Below are 19,186 nucleotides of genomic sequence, written 5' to 3' on the forward strand. Positions count from 1 at the left end.
GGGTGCAGAGTGGGTTGGTCTGGTGCTTCCTGGCTGGCACCAGGGGTATGGTTGTTGAAGCAGAGCCTCTGCATATGGGAGTCCCAGTCTTCAAGAGGGTCAAGGCAGGCAGGTCCTCCGGGGGTCCCAAGGTTGCTGTCCGTAGGAGTCACTCGGATTAAGCAGGAGCAGGTTCCAGGAACGACAGGCCAGTAGGGCTGGGGCCAAGTCAGTGGGTGTCGTACTGTTTTAAGCAGCTGCATGGCGGGTCTTCTTCTTATTGATCTTCTTGCTTCTTTTCTTATCGGGATCTGAGGAAGGAAGGTTCAGGGAGCCTCTAAATACTGAATTTTGGGGCGTTACAGCTAGGGCTAGGGTACACCCCCTAGTCTGCTCCTCTCCGGTGGGAAGGGGGCAGGAGCCTAGCTGTGATTGGGCAGGGTTCCCCATCCTCAAGATAGCCGGAGCCCGGGGTCGTGCTTTACCTCTCCTCTCCCACCTGACTGGTGGGGTTGGCACAGGCTGGCACCCCCCTTCCTGATATATGGTTTCCCACCAGTCTTCCCACCAGAGTGGGGGTCAGAACCGGTGGGGGCCAGTTGCTGGGTACAGCAAATGGTCTGGAGAAGCTCACAGAGGTGGCAGGCCTTTGAAGCTTCCCCCGCCCATCCTGGGGGAGGAGACCTAGCACCTCGCCCAGGATGTGCATTGTTGCAGGTCCAGGAGAGCGGGCGGCTCTCCACCCAGGGGTCCAGCAACATGTCTGCTGTGTGGCAGCCTGGGCAGCCTCTCAGTCCATATGTGGATTGTAGGTTAGGTTTCAGGGGGCGTCTCTAAGATGCCCTCTGGTGCATTTGGCATTAAATCTCACACTGGCATCAGTGCAGGTTTAATGTGCTGAGAAGTTTGATACCAAACTTCTCAGTTTTCAGTGAAGCCATGATGGTGCTGTGGAGTTCGTAATGTCGACCTCCCAGCACCATATACTCTTAATGGCATCACTGCACTTACAGTGCCCAGGAATGGCCCTGGGTACTGTAGGGGCACAGGGCTCATGCACCTGTGCCCACACCACTGGCATAGGGTACCCAGCTAGTGGGGTGACTGAGGTATGCCAGGGCAGTGGGTCTTGTGGGCATGGCACACAGGGATGTGTGCCATGTCGACTCTTTGTTTAGTTCTGTACTTAGACACTCAGCCTGCAAAGGCAGTGTGTGGGTGTCAGGGTACAGGGCCCCTAAGGGTGGCACAATAAGTGTTGCAGCCCTTAGGGGTCTTCTCTGGTCACCATGCCCTGGGTACCTAGGGTACCATTTACTAGGGGCTGACCGGTGGCCAGAGATGCCAATTGGATTTTAGTTTTAACACAGTTTTAGGGAAGGAACACAGGCCCTGGGTACCTTGTTGACAGGAGCCCAGGGCACACTCAGTCAAAGCACATGAGCAGTTCAGCAAAAAGTGGGGGCATACCAATGCAAGAAAGATGGCACTTTCTCACAATTCTTTTAGAAGTTAAGTCATTCACAGGGGTCACTATGGATCCATAACCTTTAACAAATCTCCTTTAGTATTCATTCAGGCCCAAGAAAGCTCTGACCTAAGTCTGGGTGGTAGGAGCAACCCAGTCCGTTATGGTCTGGAATTGGCTCTGCAATAGTTGAACCTGACCTCCACCTACCAGGTGGCCCAGGTATAAAATTTGGCTCTGCACTATCTGGCACTTGGTGGCCTTGATAGTGAGGTCTGATTTCTTCAGGGCCTCTAAAACATTTCTGAGGTGGACCAGCTGATCCTCTCAAGTGGAGCTAAAGACAGCAATATCATCAAGATATGCTGCACTATAGTCTTCCAGGCCTATAAGGACTTTGTTCACCAACCTTTGAAAAGTGGCAGGTGCATTCTTCAAACCAAAGGGCATCATCACAAATTGGTAGTGCCCACTAGGGGTAGAACATGCTGTTTTTGGCTTTGTTCATTAGCTAGTCTGATCTGCCTGTAGCCAGCTGTCAAGTCAAATGTGCCCAGAAACTTGGCTGAGCTCATCTGCCCTTGGAATTGAATGAGCATCTGTCCTAGTGACTGCATTGAGACCCCTGTAGTCAACACAAAACCTCATTTCTCTCTTACCGTCTTTGGTGTGAGGTTTGGGAACTAGCCCATGGGCTATATGAGGGTTCAATACCTCCTAATTCCAACATCTTCTGGACTTCAGTCCTGATACAGTCCCTGACATGGTCAGGTTGCCTGCAAATCTTATTTTTAACAGGTAGATTGTCCCTAGTGTCCACTTCATGAGTGCACCAAGTAGTCTGCCTTGGAGTCAGTGAAAACATATGTCCTATCTGTTGTAGAACTTTTCTGCAATCATTTTGTTGCTGGTCAGTTAGGCTGCCTGCCAAGGCTATACCATCTACTGAACCCTCATCAGGATTCTGTGAAAGCAGGTCAGGGAATATATCACTCTCTTCCTCCTGTCCCTCAGCAGCAGCCATGAGCAAGCCCATTTCTGCCCTGTCAACATATGGTTTGAGCCTGTTGACATGGAGTCCCCTATGGGGGCTCCGTGGAGTTCCTAGGTCCACCAGATAGGTAACCTCTCCCTTCTGCTCAATTATGGTATGAGGGCCACTCCACTTGTCTTGGAGGGCTGCTGGGGCCACAGGCTCCAACACAAATACTTTCTGCCCTGGCTGATAAACAGTCAGTACAGCCTTTTGGTCATGATAGGCCATCTGTAATTCCTGGCTAGCCTCAAGGTTTTTAGTTGCCTTCTTCATGTACTCAGCCATCCTGGAGCGGAGACCAAGTACATAGTTCAAAATTTCCTGTTTAGGGGGTTTGAGAGGTAACTTCCATCCCTCCTTCACTAGACACAATGGATCCCTAACTGGATGTCTAAACAGAAGCTCAAAGGGGCTGCACTCATCCCCCTTCTGTGGAACCTCTCGGTAGGCAAAGAGAAGGCAGGGCAAAAGTATGTCCCATCTGCGCCTAAGCTTTCATGGGAGACCTTTAATCATGCCCTTTGAGGTTTTGTTGAACCTTTCGAATAATCCATTGTATTGTAGGTGATAAGGGGTGATACTTTTGTAATTTAGTCCACACTCCTTCCACATAGCAGTTAAGTAACTAGACATGAAGTTTGCACCTCTGTCTGAACTCTGAAACTACCTCCTTAGGAAAACCCACCCTGGAAAAGATTCCCAGGAGGGCCCTTGCCGCCACAGGAGCTGTAGTGGTCCTAAGTGGGATTGCCTCTGGATACCTAGTTGCACGGTCCACCCCCACCACTAGAATATATCTGTGCCCAGATGCAGTTTTAGGATCCATGGACCAACAATGTCAATCCCAACGCTCTCAAAGGGAACCCCCACCACAGGTAGTGACATCAGGGGGGCCTTTGTTGTACCACTGGCTTGACCCGTGACACAGGAGCGACAAAACTCCTTTGTGTCTTCAGACATGTGAGGCCAATGAAAGTGAGGAACAATTCTGTCCCAAGTCTTGTTTTGGCCTCGGTGACCTGCTAATGGGATATCATGTGCTAGTGTCAATAGGAAGCCCCTAAACTTCAGAAGTATAACTGCACCAGGCTTGGGGTCTCTACTCTCAGAGTAACAGAGTCCATCATCCCGGTAAATCCTATGGGACCCATTAGTACTCCCAGCAGCCTCAGCAACAGCTTTTTGTCTTAGGGGTTCAAGAGAAGGGTGTCTCAGCTGGTCCTGGCTCAGATCTGCCCTGGAAGGGCCCCCTGTCTCCAAGAACTCAACCTGATAAGGCTCAAGCTCCTCTGGGACCGTTCATTCTTTAGGACTGAGACCATCTCCCTCAAGAGACTGATCTAGACTCTGAGTCAGGGGGACAGACACTGCCTTACCCCTACTGCTATGTTTCTTGGAAGGTGCCTGGTCCATTTTTCCAGGATCCAGGAACTTTTCAGTGGATTACATTTTTGCCTGTGACCTAGTCAGAGCAATCACATCTGCAGGGATGTGCAGCATTTCTGCATGAGTACTGAGCTCCACTTCAGCCCAAGCTAAAGTTTCCAAATCATTGCCCAACAAGCCTTCAACAGGGAGGTCTGCACGTGCAACAACCTTCTTAGGGCCAGTTACTCCTTCCCAGGTGAAATTACCAACTGCCAAGGAATGGTCGGTCCTGACATAGCAAGCATTGGTCACTTGGTACATCTCCCCAAGTATGATTTGCTCAGGAGCTACAAGATCTTTTTTCACCATGGTGACACTTCCTCCTGTGTCCCTGAATGCCAAGGCCTCTTTTCCATTTATCTAAGGCTGCTGTCTGTATTTTCTCATGTTACTGGGGCTTACAAATAAGGAGTCCATATCCAGGCCTCCATCACAGAAGCAGTACAGCCTGAGTTGGAACTCTGACTAGGCAGGAGTCCATGTCAGATCCAATGGTTAATCATACTACACCATTATTCTGAGTACCACCACTTGGAGCTGAACTAGGGGGAACAGTTGCCGTAGGGGCAGTGGAGGTGGAAGTTGAGTCCCTGGACTTGTTACAGTCACTTGTCCAATGGTTCTTCTATTTACAGATTTGACACCAGGGTTTCTTCTTGCCTTTTCCCTTGTTTGATTGTGACTCCTCACCAGTAAAAGATATTAGGGGCCCTTGAGAAAACTTCTGGTCTCTAACCTTTCCCCACCCTTGTCTGAGGGTTTTGAATCTTGCTTCTTGGAGTCACCACCTTGGTTCTGAACCTTGTGTCTCACCCTGGTTCTAACCCATTTGTCTGCCTTCTGACCCAATTCTTGTGGAGAGGTCAAATCAGAGTCCACCAGGTACTGAGGCACCAACTGATTTTGACAATTATTAAGGATCTGCTCCCTTATAATTAAATTGTACAATCCTTTAAAATCTCACACTTTACTGCCAAGTAACCAGCCTTCCAGAGCCTTAGTATCACAATCTACAAAGTCAACCCAGTCTTGAGTCTATGCCTTTTGGGTGTCTCTGAACTTAATCCTGTATTGTTCAGTGGTTAAGCCAACCCCATTATTCAGAGCACTCTTCAAGACTTTGTAATTATGAGCATCCTCTTCTCTAACAGTGAGGAGCTTGTCTCTATCTTTGTCTGCAAAGGAGAGCCACAGGATTGCTGTCCACTGCTCCTGAGGGACCCTCTGTACTTTACAGGCCCTCTCAAGTGCATTTATCCATTTGTGGATGTCATCCCCACTCTGCTAGGGAGGGACAATCTTGTTCAGGTTCCTATGGTCATGAGTATATACTCTACCTCTAGGTTTACTGTTGCTACCACCATGGGGATCTAGCCCCCACTTTTGTGAAGCTTGCTGAAGCTCCGGGGATTCCCTGTCTAAGGCCAACTGTTCTCTCTTGATTCTAACCTTTTCTTTTTGAAGCTCAAGCAGTCTACACTTTCTCTCATATGAGGTCTCTCTCCTGTGAGAAGCTGAGTTCATATAAGAGACAGACATCCCTACAGATGTACCAGAATGAGTAGATTCCTGTGAAGGAGAACTGGATCTTTGCTGGGACCCCAAGGAACCACCAAAGGTAGTGACACAGGGGACCCACGGGGGACACGTGCAGTGTGAGGACACAGTCGCGAGCTCCATACATTCCTATGGCAAAGTCGCAGGTGGAATTTTGAAGATTAGGAACACTTCGAAGAGGACTTGGAGCAAACCCTTTTAGACTTAGAAGGTTTGAAGGCCAGCACTCATGTGATGCGTACTGGAGTACTTTTGCTACCTCACCCAGGAAAGCAGAGTGCATAGGTGTCAAATGGTGTTGGCATTCGTCGCTGTATTCAATGGCCAGTTGCTGCAAAGTGCTGCTACGGTGGAAAGGAAAAGTGTCCAGTGTGGTCCAAGCATGGATCAGAGATGGGAAGAACCTGAAAGCAGAGGGGACAGAGTCTGGGTCACTTCAGGTTGACCAGGGGCACGGTAGACCAATACCCACCCATGTCGAGTGTTTCAGGTGCGATGAGGTGAAGTTTGACTCCACAGCCACGGGGACTAGGAGACGTTGATGACAACCAAAGTCCTCAGCAAGCTGTCCCATGAAGGATGTCGATTGCTGGGGGGGGGTGGGTGAGGGGTAGGTGTCCGGATCAGAGACCAACCAGCCTTGGCAACAGCAACCCATGCAATAAGAGTAAAAAGGCTTCGGTGCGGACCAGCAAGATCATGGTCACTCCATAAGCAAGAGTCAGGGCACATTTGGAGCAACCAGGAAAGCCCATTGAAAGTTACAGTACCCTTGTCAGGGACCCACAAGTTGACGGACAAGGGTTTGCAATGGAACCTCAAGAGGAATCACTAAATACCAACCCACGGGTTACTCATGGAGTGTAGGCCAGTAATATTCAGTGGAATCACTGCTCGTGTTCTGGACTACAAGTAGCCCAAAGCACAGCCTCAGGAGTCACCAAAAAGCATAAGCTGCTGCAAATGTGCACGGTGTCCAGGGGTTTGGGTTGCACGGTCCCCAATAGGGCTTTGGATCTCAGGTTTGTTGAGAGCATTGATCGGCCTCGGGGAAGCTTGGAAACCCACTTCCTGTGTTGCAAAGTCTTCGGAGTCCTTCAGGAGCTGCCTAGTTGCAAACCAGGCAGATGCATCTTTGGTGCCTGCCTTGCAGGGGAGTATCACTTTTACTTCAAGTGAGATTCTTCAATCATCCAATGACGTGTAGATAGTTGAAGTTCTGGGATTCTGTAGCAGAGTTTCATCCAGGTAAATATTAAGTCCTGTAGTCAGGGGTTCCTACTTTATACCCAATGAAGGGGTGGGACAAACTCTGGGGACCCACCTATGGGAGGGTCAGGACAGAGGGGTGGTTACACCCATGTCCTTTGTCCAGTTTCGCACCAGAGCAGGGGCTGACCGGTTTGAGCTGGACTATGCACAGGGACACCAAATGTGCCCCGAGTGCAGACATCAAAGCACTCTTGGAGTGCACCCACCCAGCTCCAATACACAAAAGCCGCTCTGGGAAGTGGTCACTCCTCCCGGTGACAGGAAACCTATTGTCCAGCCTCCCCTGCCGGAGTTTCGTCCAGCAGCAGGAGGACAGATGCGTGTTTTTGGCTGGCAACATCCATCTTGTGATGCCAGGGTACTGTTAAGCTGTTACCGGGCATACCGGTGTAGTCATATTTCTCCCGCTAGGAATAGTGGAATCATACCTCCCCCGCCAGTACTTGCAGGCAGGTATGATTCCAGGAGAGGTATGATTCCAAGGTGTTTGACACCAAACACAACATGTTTCCTTGCAGCCATTTCAAATGTAGCATTTACTGCGAGGTTATAATGCACTTATGGGTATATGGTATGGCTGCATCACAGAACAACCCCAGAGAATAGATTCTGAAGGCTGCAAAGGGGCAACCTCTCACATAAAACCCAGCACCCTGCCTTCAGGATTGAAAAGGCATGCCATAGGGGTGTCTGAAAGGTGTATATGTGCAGTGATAAGGTAGATATAGTGAGCCTATATCTAAGTAAGGGGTGCATGCACCACCTTACACAGTTTGCAGTAGCAAACCTGTGGTGTCAAATGAGTGGCCTCTCATGGGTTGCAGAATACATGCTGCAGCACCTGTGAGGCCCCTGGGGTACCTATGCCCTGGGTATATAGTATACTATATACTAGGGAGCTATAAGGTTACCCCAGAATCTATCTGAAGTGTACCTAAAGTACATGCAATCAGTTTAAAGGAGAAAGCAGCTAGGCTGGGGTCCTGAATAGCAGGATCCTAGCCAGACTAAGTTGAAAACAGTGAAACATCAGCAAGAAGTGGGGGTAACTATAAGAAGCGGATCCTACTCTCCTACAGAGTATAGCCCGGACAGAAAACAGCAATGTACACTAAAGATTCATCCGACTGTTGGCAAACACGACATTAAGTACTCAGTGTAGTCAATTGATTCCATTTAGCTAAGAGTGATAGCAAGGGTAATGTGCCTTAGTGGAACTTAAGAAAAGGGGACTTTGCAGTTAACAGGTTTGTAAGATTCCAAAAAAGGCTCCCATTGGCAATTAGAAAGGAGACATGAGAGACCCCTCGGTCACATTCTGGAATTCACTAAAATACACGTAATCCCAATACGCTTCCTTAAGTGCAATCATACACAAATTAATTGTATCAGCTGAGGAGGACCAATATTCCCTCAATCTGATTTGTAACAGCCACCTATGGACATATGAAACACACATACATTTTCCAAATCTGTCCATGTTACGACCACCTCCAGCGCTCCACAATAATCTTGCAGATCTTAGGAGTACTTCAGCCTCCTCCATTAAAGCAGCGGCCTAAATTAGGGCTTATATGTTATTACATTTAGACCAAAGCCTCTTCTAAGGGGTATTAGTGGGGTATTCTTTGGGAGGTTTGTTAGGGCTCTCAATAAAAAAAATTCTACTACACCCAATTTAGTTAAGTTTACGATACCCCACATTTCAACCCCATAGAGGGCACTTCCCACAGCTTTGGCTTTATATAACTTAAGTGCAGGAGAAATAGTCCTACTCCTAGAGGCTCTATATCGTCTCATTATTACAGCAGAATGGTGAGTTAAATTTAGGCTGTGCTTCTTGACCTGAAGGGCGCATGACATAGAGTTATTCATGCTGAAGCCCAGATAGTCAAATTCACTATTCCTTTTCAAGGGGGGGGGGGGGCCCTCCAGCATTATTGAACCCTTGAAAGATTTATGAGTCCTAATGGTCATAAATGTAGGTTTCAAATTATTTATTAAAAGACCACGTTCAGTGCAAAAAACTTCAAGTCTATTAACCAAATGCTGCGGGCCCTTGGGGTTTTAGAAATCAGGAGTGAATTATCTGCAAATAACGAAAGAGTGATTTTACGTACATCCAATGAGTGGGCTTCGTTTAATCCATCTTCCACGTAAGCTTTCACATCGTTGTGATACAAGGAATAGAGGGTTGGCACAAGGATACAGCCTTATTGGACTCCATTCTTAATTTCTATCCATTTGGTGCAACTCCCCTCACTGGCCCCATCTCACTTGGGCATAGGTTTCCTAATGGAGATGTACCAAAATGTCAACAATGAGAGCCGACCGCCCACAATTTAACTCTAGGAATGAGGTTAAATGCAGACTTTGAGTCAACAAAGACCAAATAAAGATGTGACTTCTGCATAATGACAATTTGCCAATAAACTAATAAAAACCTAAAAATCTTGTCAATAGTCCTAACACCTCTTCTAAAACAAGCCTGAAGTGGGGAAAGGACCTGGTAGTCCTCTATCCAGGAGTCCAATTTACTAAGTACTTGTAAAGAAAATACTTTTTGGGCAACATGTATCAGTCTAATGGGTCACTTCACTTTAATTAGTCTTTATTCGATATATTTCAATCATAAAAGACATTTTCCAAAATAAAAATAAAATGCGTTGTTTTTTATCCCACCCCATCCCCCCACCCCACAGAAATACAGAATCCACATCAGTTAATACAATAAATAAGCAGAAAAAAGAAAAATAATAAAAATCTTCCTATCTCATACTATTTACACTACTACTATATATACTACTTACATCTTTACACAATCTTACAACATTCTATTTACATTTTTACCTAATCTTAAAATATCCAGCTAAGTTCATTAGAATCCAATCAAACAAGGATAGAAAACAACAACTATATGTTGAAAATTACATATTTTATCACGTAAAATGTAACTTAATAGAAACTTAAATAAATGCAAACTGTGCGGCATTGAATAGAAATCCTAGCTTATTCCAAACAGATTTTGCGTGCCCGAATTATCCACATCCAGTGAAGGAACTTTGCCATAGCTATAACAACAGGCTGGGAGGAATCTGTTCTTAAAATCCTGGCAGCCTCATTTGACGTCTTTATACCTAGCTGGATGCAAATTGGTTTGAGCCATGATTGTCTCGGTATTCTATATTCAGGGCAGGCAAATAACACATGACCAATGTTTTCATTATGGTCCGGACAGAAAGGGCACCTTGGAGTTTGTGCTTTATACCATTTCACTGTTAGGGCATTCAGTGGGAGTGTCCCCACCCTCATCTGATGGTACCTCTTCCGGTCCCCTGGGACCGTAATCCAATCCCAGTATAATTCTAGGGCCGGTGAGTGCTTGAGCTCCAAATAATCATATGTAAAAGAACGGTCAATATGATTCCTAAAGCACTTAATCTCCACCATACTCCAGTAGAGTTCACGAAGTATCTTTTTTGGTGGAAAAACACTATTTAGTGGATCATCCCACATTTGGGATAGACCCAATGCCCTATATAGAAGCTTAGCCTCTTTCAACCAGACTATCTTATTAGCAGTATCTAGGGATCTCACCTCCAGGAAGCCTTGGGCATACTGAGAAAGCTCCGGAGTTGTCCATAACCTTCTCCAGTAGGCCACAATTCTATACTTGGCTATGTCACTAAAGCTATAGATTCCCAGATCATACTTTAAAGGTATCAAAGGGGTTGACATTGGTAGCCCAGTAATGTTGCGGAGAAATTTATTCTGTGCAACCGTCAACTTATTCAGATTACTGGACCCCCATAATTCTGCTCCATAAAGAACAGCTGCTCCCACCTTAGCATTGTAAATTTTTAAGACAGGTCTAATTGGTTTAGTGTGAGATGAAAAAAGCTCCTTTGTAAGAGCTCCTGCAAGTTGAGCATGCTTTGTGTCTAGTTCGTTAGTATGATGTTTCCAATCTAGATTGTAAGTCAGATTGATGCCAAGATACTTAAAGACCTGGGTCTGCTCAAGCTGAACCCCATCCATAATAACTCTGCCTCTAATGTGTTTTCGTTTGTGCATAACCATAAACTTGGTTTTGCTCGTGTTAATTACAAGGCCATGATCCTTGCAGAAACCTTCAAACACCCTAATGGCCTTTTGTAGCCCCTGCTGCGTCTTTGATATCAGCAAGGTGTCGTCCGCAAACATCAACAGGGGGATCGGCCTTCCCGCCAACCTAGGGGCATCCGTAGGCTTTTGTTCAAAATAGCCGATCACCCTGTTGATGTATAGCGAGAAGAGAGTTGGTGCCAACACGCACCCTTGACGTACCCCCCTCGCTATAGGGAACTTCTCTGTAGTACTACCCCGCTGATTCCATCGGACTTTTGCAAAACTATTTTCATGCATCCTAATCAATAAAGACAGGATTTCTATTGGAATGCCCTGATCGTGTAGGATATTCCACAGTTTGTGGCGGGGAACTAAATCAAAAGCTGATTTTAAATCAACAAAAGCTGCAAAAAGCATCCCGCCTTCTAATAAAACTGTGCGCCAATATAATAAAACAAATCTAAAAATTTGATCAATAGTGCTGGTATGACTACGAAAACCAGCCTGCAGGGGAGATAATATATCATTGTCATCTATCCACCCATGAATTCGCTGTAATAATAGTCTTGCCACAACTTTTTGCATACATGCAATCAGGCTAATAGGCCTGTAATTGCCTGGATCCGAGCATGCCCCCTTTTTAAAGATGGGGATAATCTCGGCTCCCTTCCAGGTCTCAGGGATAGGCGAGCCCTTTGCAATAGCATTGGCTAACAGCTGAATGTAGGTGGTCCATAGATCCTTGTCATGCATAAACAGATCTGCAGGGATAAAATCTAGGCCCGGAGCTCTGGCTTTAGGTATACAGCTCAGAGTCTTTAAGATATCATCTTTTGAAAAGACTAAAGGGCTCTCGAGGATATCTTCAAAAGCTAGACATTCCTCTTCGACTTCATCCTCAGCAGAAAAGTGGGTAGAAAAATGGGATACCCAGGCTTCTGGTAGCACATGGTTAATGGGTTCTCCTCTACTAGAGCCCCTTCCCCATTTGACGATATTCCAGAAGGGTGTCATGGATCTTTCCCTACTGGCATCAAGTAGGTCCCTCCAGTAGCCTTCCTCCCAATCCCTTTTTGCACTGAGTTGCACTTTTTTGTACACAACTCGGGCCTCCCTTATTTTAGTTTTGTCTCGAGATTTTACCGCATCTGACAATAGTCTATAGGCAGTCCTGCAGGACTTGTCATACCACTGATCCTCCTTTCTAATTGGTCTACGTGGCTTTTTCTTAGCTTTCTTTACAAAAAATGTTTTTAAATTGTTAAAAAATTTATCGTGGATCCTGCTAATTTCAGCTATCGGGGTATTATTTTCAAGTGTATCCTGGACTTCTTGAATGGCCAAAATTGTTAAATCCCTTATGGCTACCATGCTTTCCTCATTAGCTGCACAAGTTGCCCATCTAATGTGTCTTTGATCGTTAGAGAGGTTTATCTGGATAGTTTCCCTCTCCTCCTCATTTGCCATCAGATCGAACAATTTAAAGGTTAGAATCAGTGGGTCATGGTCGCTTTCCACCCTAGTCTCAACCCTCATATCAAGAACTTTCCCCCAATTCTCTTTATTAGTTAATATGTAATCAATACGGCTTTGCGTAGTTCCATTAGAGAAAGTAGGGGCGCCCTGCTTGTCCGATGGCGTTCTTCCATTAGTGGCCCTCAACCCAGACTCGACACATAATACTTTTAACTGTAATGCAGCCTCAGTCCATCTTTTGATGGGTATCAGGGAAAGCTGTGGGATTTCCCAAATGAAGTCCTCTTCGATAGTGAGGTCAACATCCTGGTTGTCAAGTGGTTCAAAACAACAATTAAAATCACCACCAATAATAATATCAGCATTCAAACAGTGTTGATTTAATAGTATATCCAATATCTCAACCGCCTTGGTGGATTTGCCACCCGGTAGGCCCCTTGAGTAAATATTAAAAATAAAGATGTCCCTACTTGGCGGTCGCTGTAGTTTGACCAGTAATATATCAGGACTTTTGGTATCTATTTGTAACACTGTGTAGTCATTCCTCTGCTTAATCCATGTAACCAAGCCACCTTTTGCCCTTCCCCTTGAACTCGGGGTGGCTGGAGTAAAATAATGTAAATATCCCTGGATTGGATCCGGTTCTATCTGCCAAGTCTCCTGCAAAAGGATTATATCCTTAGAATCCAGGAAATTTAGCAGATCCTGTGATAAAATCTTGTTTTTTAACCCTGCCACATTCCAGGACAACAAGGTACTTTGTGTATCAACATTGTCACTGATAGGTTTTGTACTATTGGTTAAACCTTTACCATGTCGCTGAGTAAAAATATATTCACATGCATTACCTTCTATAGTACCCAATTCAGGGGAGAGAATCTCATATGACTCAAATATATCATTATTTGTAGTGAGTTTGGGACATTCAGTACACTGTTCAACATTAATCACATTGCCAGATTCGACCTGAGTGCTACTTTCATTACTCAGAACATCAGCTAATCCAGTGTTTAAACGGATGCCCGTTTCCCTAGCCTCATAAGTGACAACAGGAATTAAAAAATTTTTAAGACTATTACCCAGTCAATCACAGTCATTTAGCCCTGATAGGGCATCATATCTATTACCTAGAACCATACCCCAGTCTTTTTGGGGAACGCCTTGGCCTCTGTTGTTTCTCACAGTGTTCCACATAGGTCCGGGGGTCCTAGGAAAAGTCACATTCTCTTGCTCTCCGTAAAAGAATTTTAACGTAAGGGGAACAACAGATCCTGCTCTTCTTTGGGGGGGATTGATATGTTTTAGAAGATTAGGCAGAACACCTGGATGGAAAAAAGTCACTAAAACACAATCTCCCTTGAATACTTTCGGTCGATTTCCAATCCACGCCACCCTCTTAGTGGATTTAATCTCAGACGCAAGTTGTTGTTTACCTCCTGGTGCCATTTGCATATTGTTTGTTAACCAATGGAGGGCTTTGCTAGACAAAGATTCCGATGTTTCGGGTTGTGCATCTGCTGGCGAGGGAACATTTGCCAGAACCAGGACCACAGGAGACGCTTCCTCAATAAATTGGAGGGGATCTGTTTCCTGACAGTTTGATGGCAAGTTTTTCAGTCCTGATACCCCGGCAATGTTTGGAGGTCGAGTGATAGGGTGAGATTCATTCCCGACTGTACTTTCTGGGAGCATAGGACTTATCTCCTTTTCTATAGAACTCTTTGCCTTGGACTCAATTGATTTTACCATTTGTGTCACTAAAGTATTGACCGTCTCAGCCCCTTCCACAGCTTTGACTTGAAGAGTAGTCATCTTTTTTACCTCCGCATTCAATTTATCGATCTTAGCGATCAAAGGCTTTATGATAGTTTGGATTTTGGAATCAATAATGTCTGCTATTTTCTGGAGCAAATCATCTTCGTTATAGCTTTTTTCATGATTGCTTTTATCAAGGACATTAATATCACCATCATCTAAAGTTTTTGACTTGTTTTGACCTGTTGGAGAAACATTTTTCCTCCTATTACTGGAACGTAACCCCATCCGTTTTTGATGAGTTCTCCTGTTTTTCCTCGTAGGTCGAGTTTCCTGTTCAGGAGAAGGTAAATCATCAGCATTGTGCACCAGAATCTCATGGTCATGATCAGTGTTTGCTCCTTGGTCTAGTTGTAAAGCATTAGCGGCATCATCCAGATTAAGACTAATCTGATCATCCAAATTTGGAGTAGGATGAACCGTGATGTCTATTAGGTTTGGGGTATCATCCAGTACTAGAGAACCTGAATGTTGAGGACTTTGAATTGGGCTTAGTAACTGTAAGTCAGGCGACTGACTTAATCCCAATGATTCTCTTCTGTCTTTATTTATTTTTGTTATGACTTGAAGCATGTAGTTTTCAATGGGCTTAGAGTTGACTGTAGGCTTAGAGCTAGCAGGAGGCTGTTTTTTAGAATTCTTTTTAGACATATTGAGAGTATGTAGTCAATTGACCTGGGATTATATAAGCTTTTCCAATACACACCGGATACTTGAATTAAGCCTTACGTGATGACACTATATAGGAAAGTCAGTAAAGAATAAGATTTGCTTACTTGCTTGGGTTGCAGATGTTAGAGGGGTAGCCCAGTCCAGTCCCGGCCAGTCTAGGACTGTCCCGCCCTTGTCCCGGGCTTCTCCCGGGCGCTCCCGCGCGCGACTCGCGGGTGCGAGGGGCGTTCCGCTCTTTCAAGCGCCTCCGGGCGCTCGTGCGGCGTCACTTCCGCCGCCGGGGCACCTGGGAGTTGTAGTGCTGGAGCGCTGAGCGCTGGTAACGCTGGCCGTTTCCCTCACGGCGTCGGTAGAGCGCTGGAGCGCTATAGCGGTAGGCTATCTGTTTACTGCTGACCTCGATGGCCGTTCACCTCACGGCTTTTGAAAAAGGAAAGTGTCCCGCCGGAGCTCTGGGCGCTCCGCTCTTTCAAGCGCCTCCGGGCGCTCGTGCGGCGTCACTTCCGCCGCCGGGGCACCTGGGAGTTGTAGTGCTGGAGCGCTGAGCGCTGGTAACGCTGGCCGTTTCCCTCACGGCGTCGGTAGAGCGCTGGAGCGCTATAGCGGTAGGCTATCTGTTTACTGCTGACCTCGATGGCCGTTCACCTCACGGCTTTTGAAAAAGGAAAGTGTCCCGCCGGAGCTCTGGGCGCTCCGCTCTTTCAAGCGCCTCCGGGCGCTCGTGCGGCGTCACTTCCGCCGCCGGGGCACCTGGGAGTTGTAGTGCTGGAGCGCTGAGCGCTGGTAACGCTGGCCGTTTCCCTCACGGCGTCGGTAGAGCGCTGGAGCGCTATAGCGGTAGGCTATCTGTTTACTGCTGACCTCGATGGCCGTTCACCTCACGGCTTTTGAAAAAGGAAAGTGTCCCGCCGGAGCTCTGGGCGCTCCGCTCTTTCAAGCGCCTCCGGGCGCTCGTGCGGCGTCACTTCCGCCGCCGGGGCACCTGGGAGTTGTAGTGCTGGAGCGCTGAGCGCTGGTAACGCTGGCCGTTTCCCTCACGGCGTCGGTAGAGCGCTGGAGCGCTATAGCGGTAGGCTATCTGTTTACTGCTGACCTCGATGGCCGTTCACCTCACGGCTTTTGAAAAAGGAAAGTGTCCCGCCGGAGCTCTGGGCGCTCCGCTCTTTCAAGCGCCTCCGGGCGCTCGTGCGGCGTCACTTCCGCCGCCGGGGCACCTGGGAGTTGTAGTGCTGGAGCGCTGAGCGCTGGTAACGCTGGCCGTTTCCCTCACGGCGTCGGTAGAGCGCTGGAGCGCTATAGCGGTAGGCTATCTGTTTACTGCTGACCTCGATGGCCGTTCACCTCACGGCTTTTGAAAAAGGAAAGTGTCTATAATTTAGTGGGGAGTCTCTTGAACTTTTTTTATATATGGGCACAATTTGACCGGCCTTCCAGCTTGCTGGGATACTTGCTCCTTCTAGAATTTGGTTTGTCAGTGTTCTGCCCCATCTCACTAATTGTACCAACACTGCAGGAGCTAAGAATGTCCCAATCCCCTGCCAGTACCTCAGTCACAAGTGCCTGGACAGAAAACGGCAACTGGTGAAGAAGGCACCGGGAGAAGGTGGAGGGGAATAAACATAAGAAGAGAAAAAATGACCAGGTGGACCGTTCCGTCTAGGTTCTCCCTCTCAGGTTCTAAAAGGAACCTGGAAAGTAGAACAGATAGCCTTGATAGAAAAGAGAAATGAGGATAGTTTTAAACAGTGTGTGCCAAGAACAAGTCACCATTCATACATCAATAATATCCATCCATGAACAAGGAGACACATCTTTCTTACCCCTTTTCATGATGGTCCAAGTCCCCAAATATTAGCAACACCACCTTTGTTCCAATGTCTTCACTTGTGGTGATTTCTACATGTACAAATAAATTGGAAACCCCCAAAAGACTGTCTAGAAGGGTTAAACTCAAAGTCACCTTCTATACGGGGGAAAAATGCCTTGGCAGGTAAAAAAACACTTATCTACAGGCATTCCTAAATGTATGCCTTTTTTGTTTTGTGGTTTCCCGTGCTTCGTGAATACACCGGAACACACAACGAAAACGATAACTACAAAAGGAAAACTCAACTGAATGCGGAAGCGAAAACGGGAAAGTCACCAAGATACTACCCGTGACTCCCTCTTGCTACCGCGTCCCGCACAAAAGTACAAATGCAAAAAACCCAAGTCCAAACAGGAAATCCAGAATATAGGAGAAAGGTCCCAATAACTGCTTAGGTTTTGTCCTGCCCCCACACAAAGGTCTGATTTACCCCCTACCGGACGTCTGGAGCAAGGACGGAGCTGAAAGGGGTCCTTGTGCACTTCAGAAGGCTCTTTTGAAGTCACCCCCTAAATCATAGGCACTAGGAAGTATAAGTATTAGAGCTCTAGCCCTATCAAATATACACAACTGCACCTGGAAGTTTATTTGCTGGATTAAAGGCTCCAGCAGCTGGAATCAGCCACCAAAGGTACTGGGGGTGTAGGGATACATTGAGTTCCATTTTTGCAACTTGTCATTGTAGCATTCTAACACAGGAGGGTTACAGTAAAGGCTCTAAAAAGGAGCCTAGTTGAATTAAAAGCACTGCTTTGATATGTAACTTTGCAAAACTCATATCTCCGAATCTACAGATTGGATTTTTGCTGTTTTGGTCTCATTTATATATATATATATATATATATATATATATATATATATATATATATATATATATATATATATATATATATATATATATATATATATATATATATATATATATATATATATATTACATATATAAACATTCCTTATTTTTCAAAACCTGTGCGTAGTCTTTTTGTGGTGTTTTCATTGTGTAACTGTGTATGCGTACGTTGGACAAATACTTTACACATTGCTTCTTATGATAAGCCTGCCTGCTCTGCATCAAACTACCAGACGATGAGCACAGATTATCCTAGGTGTGTATCCAGTTTACCATGACTAGAGTGGTGGAATCTACCTGGTTTAGGTGCATAACCAAGCCCACCAGAAGACCCATTTCTAACATGAACTCTATAGATATTTGAACTATTATTGGGCTTTGGACTGAGCTTGGTAGATTTAGATTACTAATGTATAGAAAAGACCAACTGAGATTGTTTTCCGAGTACTAAATTCTCTTGAAAGATTTAGATTACTAATGTATAGAAAAGACCAACTGAGATTCTTTTCCAAGCATCATATTCTCATGTTATTATTTTGAATTTAAACCCCCGAGTTGCTTGTTTTGTATCTTTACAGAATGGTCTTAAGAGTGATCTATTTGAACTTGATTGCTAATTTGTAACAAACACCTTGAATTTAGCTACTAATTGCTGGTCTTCATTGTGTAGCCACATGGGTTACACTGTTGATAATTGTTTAGATTGTACATTGATATGCTAACTCTCTTTCTCCTCTGTGTGATAAATTGGAAGATCAAGATAGAAAGTAAGTAAGAATAAAGAGATCCAGAGTGCATGATTTGTAGGCCCAGGCACGCAGGATCAGGTTATATGGGCACTGGGGCAAAGAGACAAATCATTACATAAATTAAACATATTTAAACATATACCTGTGCATTGCTTTTTAAGTATAATGCTTAAATTGCACCTGTCACTTTATATTTCATTTGGCAACGTCTGGCAAGTTCATTGCAAAGTAATCCATGAATTAAATTGCATGCAATGAATTTAGAAATCGGAAAGGGCTGTAAGGGAAAGCTGCATTATATTGAAACACATACGGCTGGAGCAGCTTGCAGTTCGTTTGCCTTTGGAAAGACAATACCCTTTCACTCTCCCGTGGTGGCCTTCGTTGAAGCGTGTTCGAGTGAGACTTGACCCATTATTAAAATAGGCATTTGCTTTGCTTGAAACAATAGAAGGCCGCATACAGAGGAAAGCCATCCGAGGGGGCTGGTACTTAGCCAGAACTGGAGAGAAATGTGACACTGACAGAGACCTTAATAGCTGTCAGTGGTGCGACCGTGAAACGCAACACTAGTGTTGTTTAACGTCAACAGCATTGCAGGCAGGAGCTTTCCATTCGCTCTTGAATGAACTTCACACAACAAAACTCTGCTACACGCACTGAACAAAAATATTCTGTAAAATCAAATCGAGTGTTAGATTCGGGGCTGGTTGCTTATGTTTCACGTCATTGGGTTAGTTTGCTGTTTAATATTTATTAATAATGTTGCGAACGTCCTGTCCCTGATGTAGCAGAGTATGTCCCCATAGATCCAAAATGGGTAAAACCATTTGATCGATTCGGTGTATAGGGACGTAACTGTGGCAATACGTAGTAACTGGTGCGCATGTAAAGATCTCCAAAACCTTCG

This window comes from Lissotriton helveticus, chromosome 6 (assembly GCF_964261635.1).
Source record: "Lissotriton helveticus chromosome 6, aLisHel1.1, whole genome shotgun sequence".
Classification (NCBI taxonomy): Eukaryota; Metazoa; Chordata; class Amphibia; order Caudata; family Salamandridae; genus Lissotriton; species Lissotriton helveticus.